At 43.4% G+C, this 27,490-nt stretch overlaps 1 protein-coding gene across 1 annotated transcript in view; it reads left to right on the top strand.

Moving 5' to 3' along the window:
* Nucleotides 1–27,490, top strand: part of fstl4 (follistatin-like 4) — a 429,308-nt gene that overhangs the window by 3,764 nt on the left and 398,054 nt on the right. The gene's annotated exons all lie outside the window — the stretch shown is intronic.

Here is a 27,490-nt window from a genome sequence, read left to right as displayed (position 1 = left end):
TGAGGGCAGACTGGCTTAATCTCAGCATTTTTTAAATTTATGCTTTCGCGGGATGTGGCTGCCACTGGCTAGGCCAGCATTTATTGCCCATCCCTAACTGCCCTGAGAAGGTGGTGGTGAGCTGCCTTCTTGAACCGCTGCAGACCATGTGGTGCAGGTGCACCCACAGAGCTGTGAGGAAAGAAGTTCCAGGATTTTCATGCAGTGATAGCGAAGGAACGATGATATAGTTCCAAGTAAAAATGTTGTATGGCTTGGAAGTGAACTTACAGGTGGTGCTGTCCTTGTCTTTCTAGGTGGTAGAGGTCATGGGTTTGGAAGGTGGTGTCAAAGGAGCCTTGGTGAGTTGCTGTTGTGCAACTTGTGGGTAGGGCACATTGCAGCCACTGTGCATCAAAGGTGGAGGGAGTGAATCTTTAAGATGGTGGATGGGCTGCCAGTCAAGTAGGGTGCTTTGTCCTGAATGATGTCAAGCTTCTTGAGTGTTGTTGGAGTTGCACTCATCCATGCAAGTGGAAAGTATTCCATCACACTCCTGACTTGTGCCTTGTAGGTGGTAGGCAGGCTTTGGGGAGTCAGGAGGTGAGTTACTCGCCACAGGATTCCTGACCTCTGACCTGTTCTTGTAGCCACAATATTTATATCACTGGTTCAGTTCAGTTTCTGGTCAATGGTAGCCACCCTACTGCCCGGTTGTTAATAGTGGAGAATTCAGCAATGGTAATGCCATTGAATGTTAAGGGTAGGGATGGTTAGATTCTCTCATTGGAGAAGGTCATTGCCTGGTATTTGTGTGGTGCAAATGTTATTTCCCACTTATCAGGCCAAGCCTGAATGTCATCCGGATCTTGCTGCATTTGGACACGGACAGCTTTAGTATCTGAGGATTTGCGAATGGTGTTGAACATTGTGCAAGTACCAGCAAACAACCCCACTTCTGACCTCATGATGGAGGGAAGGACACTGCTGAAGCAGCTAAGGATGGTTGGGTCTTGGACACTACCCTGAGGTACTCCTGCACCGATGTCCTGGGACTGAGATGATTCACCTCCAACAACTACGACCATCTTCCTTTGTGCTAGGTAGGACTCCAACCAATGGAGAACTTTCCCCCTGATTCCCATTGACTTCAGTTTTGCTAGGGCTCCTTGATGCCACATTCTGTCAAATGCTGTCTTGATGTCAAGGGAAGTCATTCGCACCTCACCTCTGGAATTTAGCTCTTTTGCCCATGCTTGGACCAAGGCTGTAATGAGGTCAGGAGCTGAGTGGCCCTGACAGAAACCAAACTGAGCATCAGTGAGCAACTTGTTGCTGAGTAAGTGCCACTTGATAGTACTGTTGACGACACCTTCTATCACTTTGCTGATGATTGAGAGTAGACTGAAAGGGCGGTAATTGGTTGGGTTCAAGTTGTCCTTTTTGTGTACAGGACATACCTGGGCAATTTTCCTCATAGCTGGGTTGATGCCAGTGTTGTAGCTGCACTGGAACAGCTAGGGGCGTGGCAAGTTCTGGAGCATGTCTTCAGTGTTATTGCTGGGAATATTGTCAGAGCCCATAGCCTTTGCAGTATCCAGTGCCTTCAGCCATTTCTTGATATCGTGTGGAGTGAATTGAATTAGCTGAAGACTGTGATGCCAGGAATCTCAGGAGGAGGCCAACATGGATTATCTAGTTGGCACTTCTGGCTGAAGATTATTGCAAATGCTTCAGCCTTGTCTTTTACACTGATATGCTGGACTCCCCCTTCATCGAGGATGGGGATATTTGTGGAGCCTCCTCCTCCAATGAGTTGTTTAATTGTTCACCGCCAGTCTGACTGAATGTGGCAAGACTGCAGATGTTGTTGCTTGTGGGCTCGCTTAGCTCTATCACAAGCTGCTTCTGCTGTTTGGCACGTGTTGTAGCTTCAACAGGTAGACCCATCATTTTTAGGTAAGCCTGGAGTTGCTCTGGGCGTGCCCTCCTGCACTCTTCATTGAACCAGGGTTGATCCTCTGGCTTGATGGTAATGGTAGAGTTGAGAATATGCTGGGTTATGAGATTACAGTTTGTGGTTTTATACAATCCTGTTGCTGCTGATGGCCCACAGCGCCTCACAGATGCCCAGTTTTGAGTTGCTAGATCTGTTTGAAATCGATCCCATTTAGCATGGTGGTAGCGGCACACAACATGATGGAGGGTATCCTTCATGTGCAGATGGGGCTTCATCTCCACAAGTACTGTGTGGTGGTCACTCCACCAATTCCGTCACAGACAGATGCATCTGTGACAGATAGATCGGTGAGGGGGATATCAAGCAAGTTTTTCCCTCTTGTTGGTTCCCTCACTGGCTGTTGAAGACCCAGTTTAGCAGCTACGTCCTTTAGGACTCGACCAGCTCGGTCAGCAGTGTTGTTACTGAGCCACTTTTGGTGATGGATATTGTAGTCCATTGTACCAGGGTTGATCTCCTGACTTGATGGCAATGGTAGAGTGGGGGATATGCAGGGCCATGAGGCTACAGATTGTGTCTGAATACAGTTTTGCTGCTGCTGGTGGCCCACAGTGCTTCATGGATGCCCAGTTTTGAGTTGCTAGGTATATTCTGAATCTATCCCATTTAGCTTGGTGGCAGTGCCACCTAACACGATGGAGGGTATTCTCAATGTGAAGATAGGACTTTGTCTCCGCAAGAGCTGTCTGGTGGTCACTCTAATACTGTACAGATTCATCTCCGAAAGGTGGATTAGTGAGGACAAGGCCAAGTAGATTTTTCCCCTTTGCTGGTTCCTTCTCTACTTGCCACAGAGCCAGGCTAGTGGCCATGTCCTTTTGGACTCAGCCAGCTGTCTCAGTACTAGTGCTACTGAGCTGCTCTTAGTGATGGACATTGAAGTCTCCAACCCAGAGTACATTTTTTTTTAGTTCATGGGATGTGTCACTGGCTATACCAGCATGTATTACCTATCCCTAATTACCCTTGTTCAGGGGGTATTTAAGAGTCAACCACATTGCTGTGGGTCTGGAATCACAGGTAGACTGAGCTAGAACAGGTAAGGATGGCAGATTTCCTTCCCTAAAAGGCATTAGTGAACCAGATGTGTTTTAACGACAATCGGCAATGGTTTCATGGTCATCATTAGACTTTTAATTCCATATTTTTATTGAATTCAAAATTTAACCATCTGCCATGGTGGGATTCAAACCCAGGTCCCCAGAGCATTATCCTGGTCTCTAGAATACTAGTCAGTGACAGTGACAGTACTGCAATGCCACTGCCTCCCCATTATGTGGTAGGTGGTAATAAGCAGGAGGTTTCCTTGCCTATGTTTGATCTGATGCATGAGCTTCATGGGGTCCAAAGTCAATGTTGAGGACTCCTGGAGCAAATCCCTCACGACTGTGTATCACTGTGCTGCCACCTCTACTGGGCCAATCCAGTGGGATAGTTCATACCCAGGAATGGTGAGCATTGTGCCTGGGACATTTTTGTCAGGTCTGATTTGATGAGTATGTCTCAGAGGGCATTTAAGAGTCAACAACATTGTTGTGGGTCCGCAGTCAATATCCTGGGAGTTACCATTGACCAAAAATTAATTGGACTATCCATATAAATACTGTGGTTACAAGAGCAGGTCAGATTCTAAGAATCTTGTGGTGAGTAACTCACCTCCTGACTCCCCAAAGCCTGTCCACCAAGTACAAGGTGCAAATCAGGAGTGTGATGGAATGCTCTCCACTTGCTTGGATGAGTGCAGCTCCAACAATACTCAAGAAGCGTGACATCATCCAGGACAAAGCAGCCCACTTGATTGGCACCCCATCCACAGACATTCATTCCCTTCACCACCGATGCACAGTGGCAGCAGTGTGTACAATCTACAAGATGCACTGCAGGAACTCACCAAGCCTCCTTAGAAAGCACCTTCCAGATCTATGATAGTTACCATCTAGACGGACAAAGGCAGCAGTCACATGAGAACACCACCACCTGGAAGTTCCCCTCCAAGTCACTCACGATCCAGGCTTGGAAATGCATCGCCATTCCTTCATTGTTGCTGGGGCAAAACCCTCTCTAACAGCACTGTGGGTATACCTATACCACATAGACTGCAACGGTTCAAGAAGGCAGCTCATCACCATCTTCTCAAGGCAATTAGGGATGGGCAATAAATGCTGGCCAAGCCAGCGATGTTGACATCCCATGAATGAATTTTAAAAAGTCACATGTAGACTTGACCAAGTAAAGATGACAGATTTCTTTCCATAAAGGACTTTAGTGAGCCAGATGGGTTTTTACAACAATTGACAACGATTTCACATCCACCATTACTAAGACTAGCTATTAATTCCAGCTGCTGTGGTGGAGTTTGAACCCATGGTCCCAGAGCATTAGACTGGGCCTCTGTACTGCTAGGTCAGTGACATTACCAGTATGCCACTGCCTGCCCCTATGTTGCCAGGGAGACTATTTGAGACTAATCCAAAAGGCTAGTCAGTATATCATCCTTGTTATTAACGTGGTGCATATCTAGCTGTAAAAATCTCAGCCACATTTTAAGTTCCCCTCATGCTGGTTATAATGCTGGGCGGAATTTTCCCCCCACTGGGGGGGAATTTGAAGAGCAGGTGCACGGAGGCACGCCTCCGATCAGTGCCCCCAATGGGGGGGGGGGGGGGGGCACGTTGCCATTTTACGTGGGCGGGCCAATTAAGGCCCACCCAACACGACGTCCACACGGAAGCGCTATGCAGGTGGGAGGGGATTCCCTGAGCCGAGAGTGCGCTCTTCCACGCATGCGCATGTAAGAGCGTGCTCATCTCCCTGAGGCTAAGTGCTGCCTCAGGGAGATCGGCTGTACATTAAAAAATATTAAAAATAGAAAATCCCTAACATGTCTCCTCATGTGACACTGTCACATGAGTTGGGACATGTCCATAAATTTTAAAACACTTTACTTAAAATTTTAAAACCTCATCCCGCCCATAGACAAGGTTTTGTACTTTTTCTAATGCCCGCCAGGGCTCCTGGCCTGTCCCCTAATTACTTTAATGACTCTGTCAATGGCCTCAGTTGGCCAATGACAGGTTGGCGGGCACACAGCTGATTTGGCTGAGCCCCAGCCTACCTGAAAATTTAAATGGGGCGTGGTGATGTCGGGAGTTCTGCCCGACATCATCGCACGTCATTTTATGCATCGGCGAGTAGGCCCCACCACCCCCCCTTGCTCACCTACGGGAAAATCCTGGCCCTTGTGTCGCTAACCTTAGTAATCGGAAACTTACAGCATGATCTCAATTTAAGTTAGCATGCATAAATTCCTGAGACGAAGAGTCTTATGTGTCACGAGGCTCTGCCCCTTTGTTTTTAAAAATATGACTTTTCAACTTTCAACTGACTGGAAATTTTGCAATTTGAACAGAGGCAGAACAAACTACTTTAAAAAATGCAAGGCCACAATCCAAGGCAAAGGTGAGAAACAAACAGATCACCCTCAGGGGAGTGTGAAGAGAGAGATATTTCTAAAAATGCAGGCACCTATTGAAACTCGTATCTGCCTAAGGAAGAGACATTAAAGTAATGGAATTTGAAACAATAGCTGCTACAGACAGATGCACCTAAACCCTCTTAAAAATGCACATTGGATGAAATATTTCAAGGCAAGGCTGCAGCCACTTGAGAAAGATTACAAGTGACACAGCTGGTATCAAGAAAGTCTTCAGCAGATGAAACAGGCTGAATGCTGCTCTATCTCTCTCTCTCTGTCTCCAGTTTGAAAAGCCAACTCCACCAGAAACGTACCAGTGAACCTATATTTGTAATAATTGCAACATCTTCTACATCTGACCGCATCCATCAAACCAGCTGCTTTTAAAATCTATATCTCAAGGACAATCAAAGGACACTTAACCATATATTATTTTACCTTTTTTCATTTGGACTCCAACCACACATGCCTGTTTGGCTGCATGAAGGCCAAATGCATGACATCGCATTTTTATTATTTTTCTCAGGTTTAGTGGTTAATAAATCTCTTTCTTTGATTCAAGAAAACTTTGTTTAAGTGGCTCCTTATTGCTCACAGCTTAAATAGTTAAATACATTCTGATTTGGAAAAAAATATACCCTCGTGAAAAAGAAACTTAAAGCTTTGTTGTGACCAGTTGATGAGGTTGGATAGAGAGGAGCCAGTTCACCCCTTTTTACTTGGACTTAATATGTATAAAACTGTATCACACTATTAGCAAGATCTCTAAACTGGAATATAAGAACTGGCTCTTGAATTTAATTTGTTATGAGCTAAGTCTCCCTTTTTATACTAAGACACTGAAGTGACACACATTGTAATATTGTGCTTATGTAAGTCAACTATTGCCTCCATATCATGTATGAATATTTTATAAGATACTGAATTAAACAAGAAACCCATCTTAGTAATTCTGTAGGCACTTTAGTTTTTCTGCTCACCGAATTAGAAAAATAAAGTTAACGGACATCCATTTGGCAGCTTATATATCAGAGAGAATTGAAAAGCATGCCTAATGCAACTTCTCCAGTGAACAGATTGTAAAAAAATCCTTGGAGTGTGAAATTTTCCTTGGGAAGGAAAATGTCCGATCGAAGACGAATATCAGCTTCGGATCGAATACTGAACACTCTTGGAAAGGCATCAGGAGGTATCTGATTCCATTAGACTAAAAGTCAAGGAGGAATAGTGCATCAGACTCACTGAAGTTGTCATCTGAGACTTTGATTAGGGTCTTTTCACTGTAGTGAAAAGGGCACAAACTTGATTGGAGTGTTACAAATGGAGTTATAGTAAAGATGGTCATGAATTTGGGAGGCGACAACACATTCAAGGATTTTGGAGGGAAAGGTATTTTGGAGATATAAATAATGAACAGTCTTGGCAAAGAGAACAAGGCTTGATGTGCTTAGTGTGATCTGATCAGTTCTGACCATGGTTAAAACCAGTTGTCTGCCAGATAAACTGAATTCTGTGCCCCTTGGACATGAAAGAGCAAAAATGGCCCTCATACTTGGGGGAATGACCAGGGTATGTGTGAGTATGGGTTTTGCTGTGGGCAAGCACATCAAGTGGTGATGAAGGAGCGGTTGAGGACATTTAGCTGTGGAAACATTATGATGAATGAAACTTCAACTGAAAACGCAAACTCTTAAGGACTTCCCCCGATTGGCTTTTAGGAATTGCAACACAGCAGTTCAGGGCTGGTTTCCTTCATTATTACTAGTATTTATTTTTCTTATTATTTTATCACATTATCCAAGCTGATAGTCCTATTACTGGCTTGTGCAATATAATTTGCCAATCTTTTTGTCTCTTTCTCCACACTGATACCACGGGCCAAATTTTCATCCGGCCTCAGGAAAACCTGACCTCCACACTTTTGTGAAATGAATGCCCTCCCTATTTGTGACTTTATAAAGTATTTTTGTCTTTCCACATGGGAATTGGGTCAGTAAATTTTGTGAGTTACTGTGGAGTGTGTGAGGAGTGCGGATCCAGAGGCAGGCTGGTTAAAAGGCCCTCGTTGGTTCTCCAACACAACAGACCAGCTCCCAACATTGTTTAAAGGCCCCCTAAACCTCACTCCTCATCCTTCACACCCCACCCACCCACATGCCATCCCATGCCACCTCACATCTCTTTATGCCAGCTTGCATTCCCTGTGCCACCTCGATATAAACCAGTATGTAATATGTACAATTCTCAGGAGCCATGAAATAGCAATGGGGATTACTTCAAACTCATTAGAAAAGCATTAAATTTCTTAACAATCTAAGAAAACCCTGAACTCAAACTATCATTGATACTGGACTAAAAAACCCAAACAAGGGAAAAAAATTGCAATCCTTTAGGAGTCAGTTCGGTTTACAAACAAACAAGAAACCACATCAAAGACATATTCTGTTATTTTCGACTCCTAAACGTTTCAAAATTCTTGGATCAATAAGACCACCTACTGAGTTGAAGCTTTTGAAATCCATCCAAATATTCTTAATGGAATAGTTGTCTTAACAAAAGCTTCCACTGACAGAACAGATATATGTTTCCAATTCAAATCAGAGTTTAATAGAGGGCGAGAAATGCAGACCATTTTTTTCTACCTTCAGAAGTAGGTCTTTTTTTTTGGTAGCAGCTAGATCTGCCAGTACAATTAAATCAAAGCACAAAAGCATTAGAGCAGAGGGTGCTTTTTTGTACATTTTTAAACTACTATGGTTTTATCTCCATTGAAAAAGTACTGTGATGCATGTGAACTATTACGCAATGATGGTCAATATAAGATCAATTTACTTTTGTAGGCAAGTTCCCTATGATGAATCACTGCATTAAATTACATCTACATTACAATATAGCTTATTATAGTGACATTTGAAGGTGTCAAAACATTCTACACTTGCCTTTCAGAATGCTCCTAATCCCTCAACAAACTCTCAACTCTGGCATGCATTTAATGGGCTTCCAAAACCTCACACCACCAGATAAAAATGGAGTGCAGGAGGAAATCCAATTTTCGTCTTCCATTTAAAATGGGGAACCCAACCTCAGCCAGGGATGAGAGAGGGTCGTGGTGTGCATTTTGCACACTAAGCCATAAGAAAATAACGCAGAATCAGGAATGCAGAGGAAAATCAGATTTCCTCCAAAAGAATCAAAGTGTGCCCATTTGCACACCAAAACGTGTCCCCAGACCCAGGCAAACATTTGCCCTCACATTTCACTAAGGCAGCCATTCTTCTTATTCTTTCATGCCCGGATTTTGGATCACCATATATTTGTAAGCGTCCAGTGCCTCTGCTACTTGACTCATAGTAGAAATGCTTGCTGGTTTTCACCCCTCTGATATTCCCAGTCCCAGTTTAGCCAAGATCTACTTAATGACTATCAGAACCAATATATTTAAGGTAAAGAGCTGTTGAGATTAATTTTTTTCATCTTTACATTGCAGAGCCATTTGAAGTGCATATATTGGGTTGAATTTAGTTTAGTTTAATCCTGCCTTAGGGGCAGGCTGGGAAGCGGGGCAGAGACATATAATCAGGTTGAAAGTGTGGGGTGACATGTCCGTCGCTTTCCTGAGTCCCCCAATTAAGTCAGGGGTGGGGAAGGTCGATGTCAGCCTTCCTGCTCTTTGGCCAATTGAGGCCTATAAATGGCCAATTAAGGTCCTCATCCCTCTGCTGCTGGGTTCCCACCAGTGACTGGGAAGGGGAAGAACTATATGCCATGTGGAGAGGCTGCAGAGTAAGCAAGGCAGCCTGCCTGCTGGCTTGGGGTAGATCCTGCTGATTAGGCATGCTGTGGCCCATGGAGCACCTGTGGTTGTATGGGCCAGCCCCGCTGAAGCTTCTTCCGACCCTCCACACTGAAACCCTCGCTGGGGTCTGCCAGACTAGCCCCAATGAGCTTGTTCTACTCGCCTGTGTTCTGGAGATGTCCATTGTTACTGCTATTCTGGGCCTTCTGCAGTGCCAGCAGTGCCCACCACTCCCAGTCATGCTTCTGGGACTGAAGAACTGCCCGCCCCCTGATTGGAAGTGAGCTCTTTGCCTTCAAAGGCATGGTAACTCTACTAGCAAGCAATTAACCGCCTGATTGACACTTGATCTTGTTGGTGTTGTGCGAAGAGGCCATGGTGGCATTGCCCCCAGATTTCTGGATGGTGGACATGGCCATCGAACCGGCCATGAAACTCAGCTCATTGTGTCGAACCTCACATTGTGCGCCTGCAAACATGATGAAACCATCCAATCCTGCCAGAGGTTTAGAGGAATATCTGAGCTGAAGGATGCTTCCACCCTGTTCCAAAATGTTATTGTGAGAATGCAAGAATGCCTTTTCTTGTTGGGCATGTAGATGCCTTGAACATTATCAATGGATTATTTGTTGAGGTTTAGAGTTGGGCACGGTCATGTAATGATACTCGGGGGAAAGTAGTGGCGATTTTGATAATCAGGGTAGAATGCCTAAGGGAAGGAAGAAACATGGTCTGTAATAAAGTAGAGCATGGTCTGTAACAATTATTTGTTTTTTTTTAATCACATATTGTTGTCATAACTAATGGTGTTTTACTACGTAAAATCTTCTCTGCATCAGAGAGCAAGTTATGATAAAATTAAGAATATTCACACAGCTTTTCCGAAATCTGCAGAACACTGAATAATTCCTGAATGGATTATTTTTTCTTATTTCGCTTTTGTTAATGACTCAGAGAGAGGGGAACAGTTTCTTTCAAGGCCTTATCCTGTACTTTGACTGTTAAATGAAAATTACACTCATAGGCTTAGATTACACTGAGAAACCTGGCCGCAAAATTGCATGTAATCCAGTTGCTTTGGACTGACACAGTGTTGTATGTGCCAATTACAGCAAGACAAGTTATTGATGCCTAACTCGTGCTGTAACATTAGCATATCCTGCCACATAACATGTTTAGTATGTATGTGGCAGGTTCTCAGTGATTGCATACCAGTTCAATCCATTTCATTCAATCCCTTTTAATAAATTTAAGCTCCTTAAATTTTAAGCAACAAATGCTGCAGCTGGCCTTCTGAACGGACTATTTGTGAACATTAAATGCCTTATGAGACCTTTATCTGCATTTTTCTCAGTACATCTGGCATCATTTATATGGTTTAGCATCAGTACATATATGGAAGGTGGGATAATTTACCTCAAAATCAAACAAAAAACAGACAGTTTTAACCTGCTACATTTAAATTGCGACATACTCAAGGTGGTTCAATGCACCCCACTATTTCCTCTGCTTCTACCTCCATATATCCCCCAGGAAACAATGACACTAGTAAAATAGTATTGTGAAAGTCAGTACAATATCTGAGAGATGGTACATGGAAATCAAAGAAGTAACAACATGAGAATAGGCCATTCAAACTAACTAGCTCATGGTGCTATTTACTTTGCACACGAGAAAATAATCTTAATCACACTTGCCTTGTCCCTACATCTCAGCATTGGTGGAGGTCATAGTTTCTGGAATATCTTCTTGCCTGCAGATGTGTCTGAGAAGATGTATTTTGTTTTCAGAATGGCTTTAAGTCCAAGTGAGTACAGTAAAATATCAATGAATTTTCAGGGAAGTAACGGATTTATCTATGGAAGTCCTTTTATTCCTGTGATATGAAGAAGAGCCTAGGATGGCTGCTAGAAGAGTGAGGCATCACAGAAGATATTTACCTCTGGCTGGTGGATACCTACTCAACGTGATTTACTAGTCTGGGAGCTCGAACCTTGACTGCACACTGATAATGTGTCCGAAGGCTCTGCTTCTGCTATTAGGGAATCATGCCAGCTGCCAACCGAAGAGTTGCAATTCATGTTTTAAGTAGCACATCATTATCAATGAATGTGATTACAGTCCTGTAACTTAATGGCTCCACATTCTTCCAGGGTACCCCAGATGACCTTATTCATATCAGTCCATCACTGGATTCAGAAGAATGGAGCCCCTTACTTAATCTCATTCTCAATGGACTCTATAAAACAAGGGGGGAAAGTAACCAACCTTTTATAGACAGGACAGATTCTCCCTGATACAGGGTGCTTTTGGTCTTTATTATGGAATGCAAGGCCTCATCTGGGAATCCCTTCAACTCTATCACCTGGAAGAGGTTCCATTCAATTAGTGTGCAAATATTATGGGCCGAATTTAGCCCATGCTGGACGGGCTCAGCAGGGGCGGGTGGGAGCGGTCGGGAAATCGACCGCCACCCGCGATTGAGACCCGAAGGTGATCTCCCCCTGGTGGGCCAATTAAGGCCTGCCCATCGTGAAATGCGAGCGGCAGCACTCCGCTGTCCATGAGTGCGGGGGAAGGAGGGTGAGGGGCAGGCGATCGCAAACATTACGCATTCGTGCAAGTGCGCACTTCACAATCTCACTGAGGCACAGAGCTGCCTCAGGGAAATGAGTTTTTTTAAAAAGAAAATAAAGAATTGAAAAATCTAATAAAACATGTCCCGTCATGTGACCCTGTCACATGAGCAGAGATGCGTTATTAATTCAATTTTAAAACTTTTATTTTATTTTTATTTGCTTTTGAATACCTCTTCCCGCCCGTGGATGAGGTTTACAAAGAAACGTAAAAGGCCGCTTGGCCTTTTCACCTGCCCGCCAACCTTACGGTTGGATGGGCAGTGAAAAATGTAACTTAACTGATTCTTTAATGGCCTTAAATGACCGAGCTATCGCGCAATTGCGCGTTGATGTCGGGACGCTCGCCCGACGTCAACGGGGGTCACTTCACACTTGAGCGGGTCGGGCACATGCCCGCCTGCCAAGCTAAAAACTTTGCCCTATGTGTCCAGTCACTTCATTTTGCATATTATGAAGCTGTTCTGACTTATTTATATTTTGTTAATCAATCATTCCTGCATTGATGAGCCAAAACATTGCATCAGGGCGGTTGACTGGAGACAAACGATGCTGCCTGAAGCTCTGACTTACAAACCTTCTAAACCATTCTCACTGAACAAGGGGCGATATATATAATTAGGAATTAAAACAATTTGAATTGTTATTCAGTAGACAGTCAGAAAACGAAAGTCCCATTTCACCTGCTTTCTCGGATCTGATGAAGCCCCACAGTACAAACTCTCAAGGGTATCAAGATGAATTGTGGCCTGCTGCATGTTGCCCCACTGTACCATTAAAATTAGTACTAGCAGCAGCATGGAGGAATGCTGCAAAGGAAATATATTTCGTCAGGTAGAATTTTGCATGTGATTTTGAAGATGCGATTGAGCAATAAAAAACCTGATAATAAAGATGAATGCCTGGCGATTGTAGTAGCTGCCTTTACTGTAGGCAATCTCTGCTTTTACCAACTGACTCTTAACAGTTTGCCTCGTTTTTAATCTCCCGCTGCATTGTCTGTGTATCTCTTGAAGAGCTGAAGCACTTTCTCCTCGTATGCACTTGAAGATCTGGTAGTTCCCATTCCCACCTTTATGTCAGCTGGTGATTATCAGAAAACATTTCCTTTGCAAGGAGAAAGCAATTGAAAAAGGTACAACATTTAACAGCACAGTGAGAATTATTTCAGGTGTAGGCTAGCAACAATTACTTCTCTCTTGAGTATGGCATGACCACACTTTGTCCGAGATATAGGAATGCTGGGCAAGAACTGTGTGCATTTGGGGAGAGGGTGTGTGGTCATGGTTTATGAAGTTTCCTGAGAATATTTACTATCACAGTTTTTTTTGGGACCTGATCGATGTGGAGATGAGTCATACTTTCAGTATTCTTTCAGGCTGCACAAGAGTACTTGTATCTTCATTTACCTTGGCCAGACTTGTGAGATCAGTAGATAAAAACAAAAAACTGCGGATGCTGGAAATCCAAAACAGAAACAGAAATACCTGGAAAAACTCAGCAGGTCTGGCAGCATCGGCGGAGAAGAGCACAGTTGACATTTCGAGTCCTCATGACCCTTCAACAGAACTAAGTAAAAATAGGAAAGGGGTGAAATATAAGCTGGTTTAAGTGTGGGGGTAGGGGGGGAAGAAGGGGGGGTTGTTGGGACAAGCAGCCAGTGATAGGAGGAGATAACCAAAAGATGTCACAGACAAAAGAACAAAGAGGTGTTGAAGGTGGTGATATTATCTAAAGGAATGTGCTAATTAAGAGTGGAGAGCAGGACAAGCAAGGTACAGATGGCTCTAGTGGGGGTGGGATGAAATAAGACTAAAAGGGCATAAAAGGTATAGATAAATGATGGTTGGAAATACACTTAAAAATAATGGAAATAGGTGGGAAAAGAAAAATCTATATAAATTATTGGAAAAAACAAAAAGGAGGAGGAAGAAACGGAAATGGAGTGGGGATGGAGGAGAGAGTTCAAGATCTAAAATTGTTGCATCTTCTGTGTTTGCATGGGAAGGTGGTGTGGGAGGGGGATGAGGAGTAGGGGGTGATGGAGGAGTGGACCAGGGTGTCACGGAGGGAGCGATTCCTGCGGAATGCCGCCGGGTGGGTGAAGGGAAGATGTATTTGGTGGTAGCATTATGCTGGAGTTGGCGGAAATGGCGGAGGATGATCCTTTGAATGCGGAGGCTGGTGGGGTGATAAGTGAGGACAAGGGCTAGTTGTCTAGTTGGCAGGGCCCTCAACCGTGTCCGGCCCATCTCCCCTGCATCCGCCCTCACACCTTCTCCTCCCTCCCAGAAACATGATATGGTCCCCCTTGTCCCCCAAACACATCTTCCCTTCACCCCCTCCGGCGGCATTCCGTAGGGATCATTCCCTCCATGACACCCTAGTCCACTCCTCCATCAGCCCCTACTCCTCAAACCCCTCCCTTTTAGTCTAATTTCACCCCACCCCCACTAGAGCTATCTGTATCTTGCTTGTCCTGCTCTGCACTTTTAATTAGCACATTCCTTTAGATAATATCACCACCTTCAACCCCTCTTTGTTCTTTTGTCTGTGACATCTTTTGGTTATCTCCTCCTATCACTGGCTGCTTGTCCCAACAACCACACAGCCCCCCCCTTAAACCAGGTTATATTTCACCCCTTTCTTATTTTTACTTAGTTCTATTGAAGGGTCATTAGGACTCGAAACGTCAACTGTGCTCTGCTCCACTGATGCTGCCAGACCTGCTGAGTTTTTCCAGGTATTTCTGTTTCTGTTTTTGTTTTGTGAGATCAGTAAACTCAGTAAACTGTTTCCTGCACTGTGTGGCCATGTGTGCGGGAATAGAAGTGGCACTGACTGGCTAAGCTACCTGCATAACCATCTGCAAATTTTAAAGAGATAATGATAAAACTCATATTTTTAAAAACATGAATCACTGCAATGGTGTTAGCAACACCAGCAACAACACTGCAGCTTCCATGTTTCCAAAGAAAGTTTTCCTGTTTTTTCAGACTTTAGGGTTTTTGCCAACTTCTAATAAGGCAATAAAAGTCCAGGATCACCTTTGAAATGTATCATCCAGATATAAGGTAACTTATTCATTTTTATTTTGAGAGTCAACCACTATGACTATTTTCTGGATCAATCATAGGAAGGACATGTATTCCTCTGGCTGCAGTCACTTGCTGCTGCATTGTGCTTGATAAAGAACTCAGGGGAGTAAATGAAGCAGTTAGCTGCATGAGCACCTGAATCAGCTTTGCTTAAATGAGTAATTGGAATGTTTTTGGATTGGCTAGGTTTGAGGAGAAAATATAATACTTAAGTTAATTTTTCCTTACATTTGTCCATCCATTGAGCTGAAGGTGAGATGAAATGTGATAGGTATAAACATATAATTTTATTGAGAAAATATACGTATTAAAATGAATGCCATTCATGTTCTAGTGTAAAGTGGATGTTTACCTCATGTCCCATCAACCAAAGATCGAATTAGGTTAGTTTTTGACCAAGGCTTTCAACAAATGTTGCCATGTAACAAACCATCAGAATATCAATGCATTTATGAAACTTTCTCTTTTTTAAGTCAGCTTTAAGATCTTTCAAAGCTTTAATATTGTTGCAGTTTAGTAGTGTCCAATATTCTATTTCTGTTTTGACATCACATTAGCGCGCTACAGACACAGGTATCTTGTATCCTGGACATGGGAACTGGCTGAGGGAGTTTGAACAGAAGAAAATACACTTTGTGATTGGTGGCTGTGGGCATTTGAAACAAATTGATTAAGAAGTGGAAAATAGAACTAAAAATAAAATATAAAGGTTGCTGGCCAGTAGTAGTCAGATAATACTCCTGATAAGTTATGATGGGCCAGTTAAATAACAAAGATTGAGATGGTATATTTTGCTTAGCAAAATGAGCATTGCCTCAACATTACTCAAGGGCAAAAAAAATAGCACAAGTTCAATTGGTAGTAGTGTGAACAGTAGTGAGAGCACAACTGAACTTAAATGACATTTATGGAGAAAAGATTCCCATTAAAGCACTGCACACAACTGTAGCCACTGCAGCTTTAACTAGGTCACTCAGGGTCACATTACGTTGTTAAAAAGTTGACAGTTTGCTTATATTTAGAACAGAAAGAGAGCAAGAAAGAAAATGACAGTCAGGGAAAAATAGAAAGGATGAAGACAGAAATGGATGAGAGCCATGCAGGGAGATTGAGTCAAAGATATAAACAGAAGGATGGTGGGTAGGAGCCAGAAAGAATTAAAGTGGGAGATGTGCAGAAGATCTTAATGGAAGGAAACATTTTTAAAAAAGAAAGACGTTTGGCCATGAGCAATACCACAGGAGGTCCTGGTGTTTTCTAAAAGGAAAAAGTGCAGCAGGAGTGAATAACATGGCAGAATGTACACTTTGCTTTCAATATTGAACATTTCCTTGCCATTGTCAGTTTTAAGCTCTCCCAGGTCAAATTAGATACAGGATAATTGCAAGCTGTATTGGTCTTTGTGAATAAGAAGACAAATTTAGTGTCACTCTGTGAGCAGTTAAGTGCTCTGTTGCTATTCTCATCAGGAACTAGATTGAAAGCTGGTAAACTCATTCCAAAAAGCATTTGTTAAACTGCAGCAAAAATATATTTCAGGGATATGGGCTGATTTTAAACTAAAGCTCTGGAGTGAAAAGATATTATGCTAACCTAAAACATCACCTAGGACTTTCTATTAGTACTTTTGATGCGTTACGAGAGAAAGAAGAATTGTTTTTTAAATGTACAATTCTGGATTATTTCTTCACAGAAATGATGAATGCTTTGAGAAAGAAAAGACTGGAAAAATACTCGAAAGGCATCAATACCTTGATCACAAAAGCAAAAGAAAAGCCTTTTAAAAAATAGCTTTGTGCACCAACAATGCTCTTGAAAGTTGTAGGCTTTATAATGTTAAATTATTATTTGTTTTTTTCCAAATATAGTTTGAATTGTTTGCTATATGAAATCGCAGCATTAATAGGTGAACCCTGAAATTGGTCCTTCACCATAAAAATGCATAACAATTCTCATGATGGGCGATATCAATACCATTTTTCTTTGGGGTACTAGGAGACATACAAGGGTAAGAGTCCCATTTTCTTCAACATCTTTTGTTCATCGTCAGTAGGAGCCACTGAAGAGTATGAACAGTAGATAACCTGCTCTCAAGTTCTGCCAATACCTTTTTGGATCTGGTTGCCCCAGGATGGGATGGTTGGGGGTGGGGTGGGGGAGTGGGCAGGGTAATGGAGGGTGGTATCTCTCCTATGTTTCCCTTGGCACTCATTCGTCAACCCCTCCATACAACAGTCTAGTGAAGGTTTGAGAGCCTCTTCAAAATAGATTAGCATTGTTGGCTTTTGTGTAAAAGAGTTGAGGCAGGTGGGTCAGTGGCTTTAAATAGATATTAGACCAAATGTTATCTCTTAGATATTAGATTGAATAATGATCAGGGAAATATATGCAGAAATGTAAATATTTTAAAAAAATAAATAAAACAGCAGTAATTTAAAATGACAAAGTTGTGTTATACCTCAAAGTTTTGAGGGAAATGGAGATATCTCTGCTGTTATTACATGTTTTTGCAAATACTTTGTTATGGAGGGAAATATTATTTGTATCTGTTGTTGCATGTTTCAAACTGTCCTCCACCAAAAACTAAGTCAAGTGCACAATTAGATTCAATGGAAGGAGGGAGGTAAACTAATTGTATATTATAAATGGAGTGACTCAGTGTCATTAATAAATCATTTTCAATTTCATACATTATTTCATACGGCAGTGTATTGTACAGTAGAGGTGACCACAAGGTTTTCACAAACGTTTTGCTACTGTTGTGCTCCTTACACTATGAGAAGGGTGAGATTGTGAAGGTGACGTCCATCCATCTTCTGCGCATGGCTAAATTTTCTTGAATTTATTCTGAAATAAATTTGAGATGTGACAATTCTGACTTCTCAAAGATTCATGGTTCATTGAGTTTCATCGCTATTCAAATCTGGTCCAGACTTCAGAGCGAAGTTATTTTCTTCCTGTCAAGTGTGTGCAATTTTAATCCAGTCCCTTGCTGACAATTCCCCATTGCACATAAGTGCTTAGAATTGGGCACTGGTTGTCAAGACACCAGCGTTTCTATTTCAACTTCAGGTACATTAAGATATGAGAGATAGGGGTAGAAATTGGCTTTGTTGCATCAGTTTTATGGTTGGTTTATTTTAGGGATCAACATTTGGCACCGTCAGGTGCCTGATCAAAGTTGAGTCGGACCTTTTTTCAAGCATCCTTGGGCAGCTGCTTAAAACAGGAGTTAGGCCCCTTCCTTGTGTCCTTGGACCAATATAGGATTCCTTTTCCCAGCTTCACCCATAGCCAAAGAACTGGCCTCCACCAAAAAGATGAGTTTTATTTAAAGGGTGATGTGTGACCAGTAGGAGCAGGAGTGCTCCAGCTTGGTCATCAGAGGTCCTGTCAATCATGATCACCTCATCCTCCACTGTGTTCCCAAATGCCAAACCACCCCCCGCCTGCCCTCTTATACTGCTCTTACCTGAGGATCACTGTAGTGAGACAGATTTACCAAAATGTGTTCTTGCACAAAGGTGAGTTGTCAGTGGAGGGGTAATAGACTTGCAGTTTGCCCAGGTTAGCTAGATGAAGCATGAGCCTGGGTGTAAATTGCAGTCACATCGCCAATAGGAAAATAGGAATGCTAATTAAATGCTAACTAAAGGTTTTTGATGACATTCTGCTTCTACTCTTACCCAACCTATTACGCCACACATTACCTGTCAGCAATCTATATTGTGAAACCCTCCTGTCAATCTTATTAATGGTGAAACAAACTCTGCTGTTCAGCAACCATACTAAATACATACCTGAAAAAGAAAAACACAGGCTTTAGTACATCAGACCTGCAACGCTTCATCACAAGAGCCATTACTCACTCACTCACTTGCAAGCATCAGGCCAGAGACATTTGTTACAGGAGAATTAGAGAATATACTCTAAATATGTACTGGTAACCAGGAGCAGCTGCCCTGTTCTGGTGCCTTAGTTTTCTCAGGGAAGCAAATTACATAAATAGATTTAGAGAACTAGGCAGCATCTGTTGCATGCATTATACATCTTTACACAACTGTTCGACCAATGTTACAGATGCCTAATGGAAGTCTGGAATGATCCTGTAGGATAATAATTAAGGGCGGTGGTGACCTCTTCAACCATCACAAGCTAGTGCCTATGGCTATAGGTTTGTTTGCAGCATGTGGTATAACTCTGTAATGGCTTCCTTTAGGAAGTGCATCCACAGGCACTACAGCTCAATGAACTGCAAATGTGAAAACACATCCCTATATGGTAAAGTGAGGTGGTACCTTGCATGTGGGACTTCCTGCCTTCACTGCTGCCTCTTCAACCTGATTCCTCTCTGTTGCCCTTTCCCAAAAGTTAGAAGGGAATTCTCAATTGAAGAACCATCGCGTTCTGACTGAAGCAGGAGTTAGTGAAAGGGAGCACTGTCGGCTCTTCAAAAAAAGACAAAAAGGCAAATGGGAAAATACTCAGTAACAGGAAAAGAACACCAAAAATGACTGAGAAATTAGCTTTTAAATTCACCTGTAAACGTTCAACCTCAACTTTAGGTTCTCTCCTGCCATTTTCTTTGGTGACTAGCAACCCTGGCAATCACTTTCTTCATACTAATGTGTTTATCAACTCTTTTGTTCACTTACCCCAGTTAATACCTGCTTACTTCCCCCCTCTATCAAAATCTTTCTCAAATTCTGCTCCATTTCCTACCACAACAATTTTCTTACCAACTTTTTAATCCTGCTATCAAAATTGCGCCTTAAATTGTCATTTCCCTTGTCTCACTAATACGAATTGTGGTACAGAGGGATTTGGTATTCTTGTCCCTGAATCGCAAAACATTAGAATGCAGGTACAGCAAGTAAGTAGGAAGGCAAATGGAACATTAGCCTTTATTGCAAGGGGGTTTTGAGTAGAAAAGAGAGAAGTCTTACTGCAACTGTGCTGGGCATTGGTGAGATCACACCTAGAATACCGCATACAGTTTTGGTTTCCTTAAGGATGGATTTACATGCGTTGGAGGCAGTTCAGAGAATGTTCTCTAGGTTGATTCCTGGGGTAAAGGTGTTGTCTTATGAGGAAAGTCTGAGCAGGTTGGGCCTATACTCATTGGAGTTAAAAAGAATGAGAGGTGAACTTATTGAAACGTTTAAGATTCTGATGGGGGTTAATAGGGTCAATGCTGAGAGAATGTTCCTCCTCGTGGGTGAGTCTAGAACGAGGGGGCACAGTTTCAGAAAAAGGTGTCTTCCATTTAAGACTGAGATGAGGACAAATTTCTTCTCTTCAAGGGTTGTTAATCTTCGGAATTCTCTACCCTGTAGAGCAATGGTAGCTGGATGATTGAATATATTCAAAGCTGAATTAGACAGATTTTTTTATTACAAGGGAATGAAGTGTTATGGGAGTGCTGGCAGGAAAGTAGAGTTGAGGCCATGATCAGATCAACCATATTGAATAGCAGAGCAGGCTCTAGGGGCTGAATAACCTATTCCTGCTCCTATTTGTTATGTTCTTATGTTTTTAAAGTCTTCCTCACACCTCAATTTACCTTCTGTGCAAATACATTGGTTCTAATTCCTGTTAAGTGAAGCTTTATGTTGTCATATTTCATTCTGGTATCATCATGAAAAGAATTGGTGGTTACTAGAGTAGAATATCATGAAATCACATAAGGGAGGATTCTTTACAAGGTCACCTTGACCTAAGAGCTCAACACAACATTTGATGGATTTAAGTGTACATAAAATGTCCACCTTAATTATAGGTCAATTCAATAGCATTTAACACACTGACTGTGGCATGAATATGGCTACACAGGTTTTCACACAGTGACAATACCGATTTCATGTATGTGTGCATTGTGTGGCATACTGTGCTTTCACTGCATCAAATATATTAGAATTTGGTAAAGGTTTTCTTCATTAAAGTGCCACGGTGAAGGCGATATTTGCTAAGCAAAACAATACTTAAATGCTGAATATTTAACATGGAAATGCCCCAGTATGCTTTATAAAATTATTTTCTTTTTGTCAGTGCTGTTGTTTATGTAAGTAAACTGCCAACATAAAGTTCTGAAAGAGATATGGAGGTCATTCAGAATTCTCTAGCCCACTTCATAACCACTCCTTGTAGAAGAAACTGCACATTCTTTGTGGCTGTACTTCATGTGAGATGGAGGTCAAAACAGGCTGCACTGGAGGGAATTCATTCATCTTCACCTGAAAAATGGCCAGAGGAATATTAAAATGCAGAAGTTGCTAATTTTGACTGCTCTCAAGCATAGATGCCAATTTTCTGACAGAAGTCCAAAGGTCATATCCACTACCTCCAACTGACTGACTTTCTTTATTTCCCTTTCTTTCAAAAGACCTTCTTAATTTTAAGGATTAGGATACTTTGTCTTAAAAAAACACAGTAAACTGAAAATTATTGCTGTCCTGTTCACTTAAGCAGTCACATTGTTGTACTTAATGTTTAGGCTTGGTGAAGGTTGTAATAATTCTTCAAAGGGTTTGTTGGTAAATAGATTGGAGAATGTGGTATAAAATCACATACCCAAGAAAGATCTCAGTCTCTGGTTTATATTACTGGCTGCAATCTTTACCAGAGCAATAGTGGTCTTACCATCTTACTCCCATGAAGAAAACACATTTTCTTTTTATGTTTGTAGTATTTATTTCTGTATATCTTGCTTATGGTATTAGTCTATTCTCATTATGACTGGCAAAGAAAAATTGCTTGTGATCTTGAGGGTATAATTAACTGGTCTTAGAATTGCAGTGAAATGTTACATACTCTGTACAGTACATGACTAATGCTCATGGTCTTTGATAATCCAATTCATCTGATTTGTGGGATGTTTAGATGTCTTAATTGAATACTTTCATATTCAGCAGGAGTAAGTTTCAAGAATCACTAACACGTGCATGTGTTCTGATATTGGAGATCATAAACCTTTGAAGAACGTCTTACATATAGTACATGGTGTGGTAGATTTAAAAATAGCATGCTAATTGAAAATATGAATGTAATTAAACAATCATGGAATTTTTTAAAAAATCTGCTTGTGTTCATGTGCATAATGTCAGGAATTAGTGTAAATATTCTTATCAAGTTCCTTTCTCCTCTATTTTACAGGACACATAAGCCCACTTAAAATGAACAGGCTAACATGCAGAATTCAAATAACAACCTTGCTCACAGTAATTTTGGGCCCTTATTTATATGCTTTCCTGTTGTCCTTCATGATCTGTTTCATCGAGGAGCTAATGTAAGCAGAAGAAACTATTTGAGGGGAACGCTGACTAGATTAGGAGGGTGACCGGAATGAGAATTGTTTAAATGAGGATAACTGCATCTACACTGGTCCTGTGATGATCTTGACCCAAGGGCTGAATTCTAAGTCCCCTGGGGACATGTTGGCATGCGGGGCGTGGTAGCCGTAAAATTAGGCACCATGTCATGGCACATTCCCAACACCTACCTCCCTGCCACCCTCCCCAACCTCCTCTGCAATTTTCCCAGCGGTGGGGGAAGTGTCATGACGCCTGCCTGCTCTCTGTGTGCCAATGGATTTTGCCTACAGTGACAGGAGGCCATTGATAAGTGCCCATCCCGCCATGTTTCACTGGGTGGGCTGTTAGCTGGCGAAAGTGGGGAACGGTTGCCTCCTTTAGAGGCCCTTGTGCCTATCAAAGCTCTCCCTCAAGGTCTTCTCTCTTCCCCTCCTTACTTACCCCCACCCCTTGCTCCCACCCCCTGTCTATCTAGGCCCCCATCCCCCTTGACCCCCTTGCCAGGGCCTGCCAGCCTGGCCCATGCAAGACCCCAGACTTACTTTAATGTCCAAACTCTATCGCAACTTGCGTCTCTCTGGGACTACTGCAGATCCAGAAATGGCCACTGGTCCCGATAGTGCTGCTGGCACCAGAAAGCTGCCATCTATCTGATTTGCTGGTAGCTCTCAGAGGCAGGACTTCCTCCCTGATGCGGGTGGAAGGCCAGCCTTTAACCCATTAAAGGCCCCGACCGGTGAAGGCTCAACCCTGACATTTATGCCGGGTGGGGGCAGGCACACCTCCCATGTAAAATTCAGCCCTTAATCTGGACATATAGATGTAGGTAATTTGTGACACCACCACGAGTAAAGGTATTCAAGATTTTTAGCAAAGACTCATGTCTTTGCTTGCCGTAAGCAAGAGAAAGGTGACTGTCTGTCATTTTGGAGTTATTTGTGCCTTATAAAAAAGAAAGACTTGCATTTATATTACACCTTTCACGACCTTGGCATGTCCCAAAGCACTTTACTGTCAATTAAATGGATCTTTGAAATGTAGTCACAATTCTAATGTAAGAACCATGGCAGCCAATTTGTGCCACAACCGGCAATTTAATAATAAGCAGATTTTTTTTAGATGTTTTTTGACAAATAACTATTGGCCAGGTTTGCTGCTTTGCTGCTGTTCTTTGAAATAGTGCCACAGGGTCTTTTATGAGCACCCAGAGGGCAGACTTGACTTAATGTCTTATCCGAAAGATGCTTATTGGTACCACAAATACTAAGGTGGTGTAGTGATATTGTTACTGGACTGGTAATCCAGAGACCCAGGGTAATGCGCCGGGGACCCAGGTTTGAATCCACCACAGTGGTGGAATTTGGATTCAATAAAAGCTGGAATTAAAAGTCTAATGATAACCATGAAATCTTTGTCGGTTGTCATTAAAATCCATCTGATTCACTAAATGCCCTTTAGGTATGGAAATCTGTCATCCTTACCTGATTTGTGTGTGACGATAAATCCACAGCCATGTGGTTGACTCTGAAATGGCCTAGTAAGTCACTCAGTTGTATCAAATTGCTAGAAAGCTAATAGAAAGGAATGAAACCAGAGCCACCTGGCTCTGACCTAGCCACCAGAAATGACAATGGAAAATCCAGCCCCATCAACCCTGCAAAGTCTTCCTTACTAACATCTGGGGGTTAGTGCCAAAATTGGGAGAGCAATCTCACAGACTAGTCAAGCAACAGCCTAACATAGTCATCCTCACGGAATCATACCTTACAAATCATGTCCCAGACACAACCATCTTCATGTATGCCCTGTCCCGCCAGCAGGACAGAAGTGGGGGCACAGTGATATACAGTTAGGAGGGCATTTATTGCCCATCCCTAGTTGTCCTTGAGAAGGTGGTGCTGAGCTGCCTTCTTGAAGCCGCTGCAGTCCATGTGGTGTATGTACACTCACAGCGCTGTTAGGAAGGGAGTTCTATGATTTTGACCCTGATTCCCATTGACTCCAGTTTTTCTAGGGCTCCTTGATGCCACACTTGGTCAAATGGGGCCTTGATGCCAAGGGCAGTCACTCTCACCTCACTGCAACCATCTTCATCCAGAAGTGCAGATTTGATGATTTATCTTTGCCTCCCCCGAGACCCTTACCATCATAAGTGCCAGTCTAAAAGCAATTCAGTTCATCCCACATAATGTCAAGAAATGGCTGAATATATTAGATACAGCAAAGGCTATGGTGTTAATCTCTTGTCAATTACATTGTTACGGTTTGTTGATTTCATGTCAATTACATTGTTAAGGTTAAAAGAAACAGGGGATGGGTATTAATTTTCTTTGAGTGGGGATAGCTGGAACACAGGGTTGAGTGGGAGGAGAGCTGTGAGACTAAACAGGTCAATAAACTCCTCAATAAAGAGAAGCTCTGTGTTTTGGCTTCCGCTTCACTGACTGGCGTGAATCCTATAAACATACGGGCCAGGATTTTACAGTCAGCATGTGGGGTTGGTCCCGACATGCCAGCGGGTAAAATGATGCGGATTAACGTCGGGCGTGCATTTGAAGTCACTGCGCGCCATCGCGATATTTCAGAAGGCGGGCGCTGTGAGGACAGAGGTGTGCCCGCCATTAATTAACAGACCAGTTAAGGCTCTTGAGGCATCAATTGAGTTTGATCTTGCGCAACCCGTGCGATTTTCAGTGTGTCACATGGACAGCTGGGCAGGAGACATTTTCAAAAACGTCATCCATGGACAGGATAAGAGGGCTGAGTGGGCTCGCTACTGCGAGTTGTTCGAACTTTAAACTGTTACTTAGTGCTACTTGATTGTGTGAACAGGACAACCTCATTTCGCTTCAGAGAAATTTAACAGAAATAACAGGCTTCGTTCAGGACCCTGAAGGAGTCATAACACTTGGGGCCTTCCAAGTATCAGGCAGCCTTCCCTTACCCCGGGAATAGAGATTGTGGTCTCCGCTGGAGGCACCACCTCTGAGGAGGAAGAGAGGGCCAGAAGAGGGAGGAGGCCAGGAGTCCCAATGCAGCCTCCAGAGGAGCCACTTGTGGGAGGACATGCGCAGGCACAAGGGGCGCAGAGCCAACAGGAAGTGCAAGGTGCAAGGGGCTGCAGAAGACGCCACTATCCTCCTGCCAGGGTTTATAGGCGGCGATGCAGCTACCTCAATATGTCTGAGGTGCAATGCCAAAGGAGGCTCCGCCTCTCAAGGGAGACAATGACCTCCAGCTGTCAGATGTTTGACTCTGAGATCAGCTCCAACAGTGTGGGTGGACACCCCAGGCCAATGGCGCTGAAGGTCACAGTGGCCCTCAACTTCTATGCCTCCAGCGCTTTCCAGGAGTCAGTGGGTGATCTTTGTGGAGTGTCCCAATCAGCTGTCCACAGTTGTGTCAAGCTGGTGACAGACCGCTCTGTTCATGTGTGCATTGACTTTCATTCACTATCACATGGACGAGGTCAGCCAGGCAGAGTGAGCCAGAGGCTTTGCTGCGATTGCTGGATTCCCCCACATCCAGGGTGCAATCGAATGCACACATGTGGCCATCAAGATGCCAGTGGGTGAGCCCGGTGCCTTCACTAACAAGGGCTTCCACTCCATGAACATGCAGATAGTGTGTGACCATAGGATGCAGATTCTACAAGTCTGTGCAAGGTACCCAGGCAGCTCCCATGACGCTTACATCCTGAGACACTCCCAGGTGCCGAGGCTCTTCAGTACTCTAGCCCGGCTGGATGGATGGCTGCTGGGTGACAAGAGCTATCCCTCAAAAGGTGGCTCATGACGTCTCTCTGCCATCCAAGAACAGAGGCTGAGCAGCAGTACAATAGGAGCCATGCCTCCACAAGGGTGGTGCTAGAGAGGACCATCGGTCTTCTCAAGATGCACTTCTGATGCCTGGACCGCTCAGGGGATGCATTGCAATACCCCCCAGCTGGTGTGTCACTGATAGTGGTTGCATGCTGCGCTCTCCACAATCTGGCGCTGGAAAAGGGGGACGCAGTGGAGGAAGAAAATGCTGTCACATCTGCTCTAGCAGCAAACGATGAGTCCAGTAGTGAATCTGAGGATGAGCACGCTCAGGGGAATTCTGAGGGGATAGGCACTGACCTGGGCAACCTCCAGGGAGGCAGCGACACCTGGGAGGCTTTGATCCAACGCTCCTTCAGCTAGCCTCCCAAAGATGAACCACCACCACCCCATGCCAGGGCTTCAGGTTCCGTACTCGATACCTGACAGGAACATTCGCTTCGTGAACAACATGCTCTATGTGCCATTTCAATAAAGCTCAGTGACAAACAAGTCATCCATAGCATCATGAGTTACCCTTCACCTGCAGAACTAATGGAGCACCTGGAGGCTTGTTGAAAATAAACACATTTACTGGTGTGGATATTGGCATATAGAAATCAAAGTAAATGTAAAGGTGTTCAACACCACACCAACTTAAAAAGAACTGAAAAGTGGGGCAAAAAAAGAACACTAGTGATAAGCTCGTGGTGTGCCTAAGGTGATTTACATTTGTGTTTGCAGGTGCTATGTCTAGGTGCTCCCCCTTTGCTGGCACCGGCATTGGAGACAGACTGTTCACTCTGCTGTCCTGTTGGCCTTGATACCTTGGTGGGCATCCTCTGGCCTGTGGAGCCTGTGCTGGCCCGACCGAGATACTATCTGATGATCTACTGCCCACCGAGATGCTGGTATCTGTGCCTGATGCCTGCCTGGCTGAGAGGTTGTGGCACCGATGCGTTTAGATCCTCAGTGTCCTCAGGGGTGAGCAGCTGTCCTTCAGGCTCCTGACCCCTAGAACCTTCTGGTGATCCTGAAAGGAAGAACAAGGACATGCGATTAGTTGAAGTTGTTGCTCTGTTACTGTGCATGCCTGGCACCCGTCTTTCTATTATCAATGGGGATTCCATGTTGGAGGCTCACATCAATATACAGACAGCAGTGTAATTGTTGCTATGACAGTTATTGTGACCTCAGTGCACGGCACTCTTACCTTCCTGTGGCACCCCAACTTCACCGCGGCCGGTTGATCTAGGCGCAGGGTGCCTGTCCAGCTCCAGTGCCTCCTGCTTGTATTTGGTCAGGATTAAGGGGGGCTGCCCTCCGCCAGTTCGCAGCCTCTCTGTGTTATTCTGGGATGTCTTCTCCTGAAAGGA

This window comes from Carcharodon carcharias, chromosome 8 (genome assembly GCF_017639515.1).
Source record: "Carcharodon carcharias isolate sCarCar2 chromosome 8, sCarCar2.pri, whole genome shotgun sequence".
NCBI lineage: Eukaryota > Metazoa > Chordata > Chondrichthyes > Lamniformes > Lamnidae > Carcharodon > Carcharodon carcharias.
Note: the sequence above shows the minus strand (reverse complement) of the source record. Positions and strands in the feature narration are given on the sequence as shown.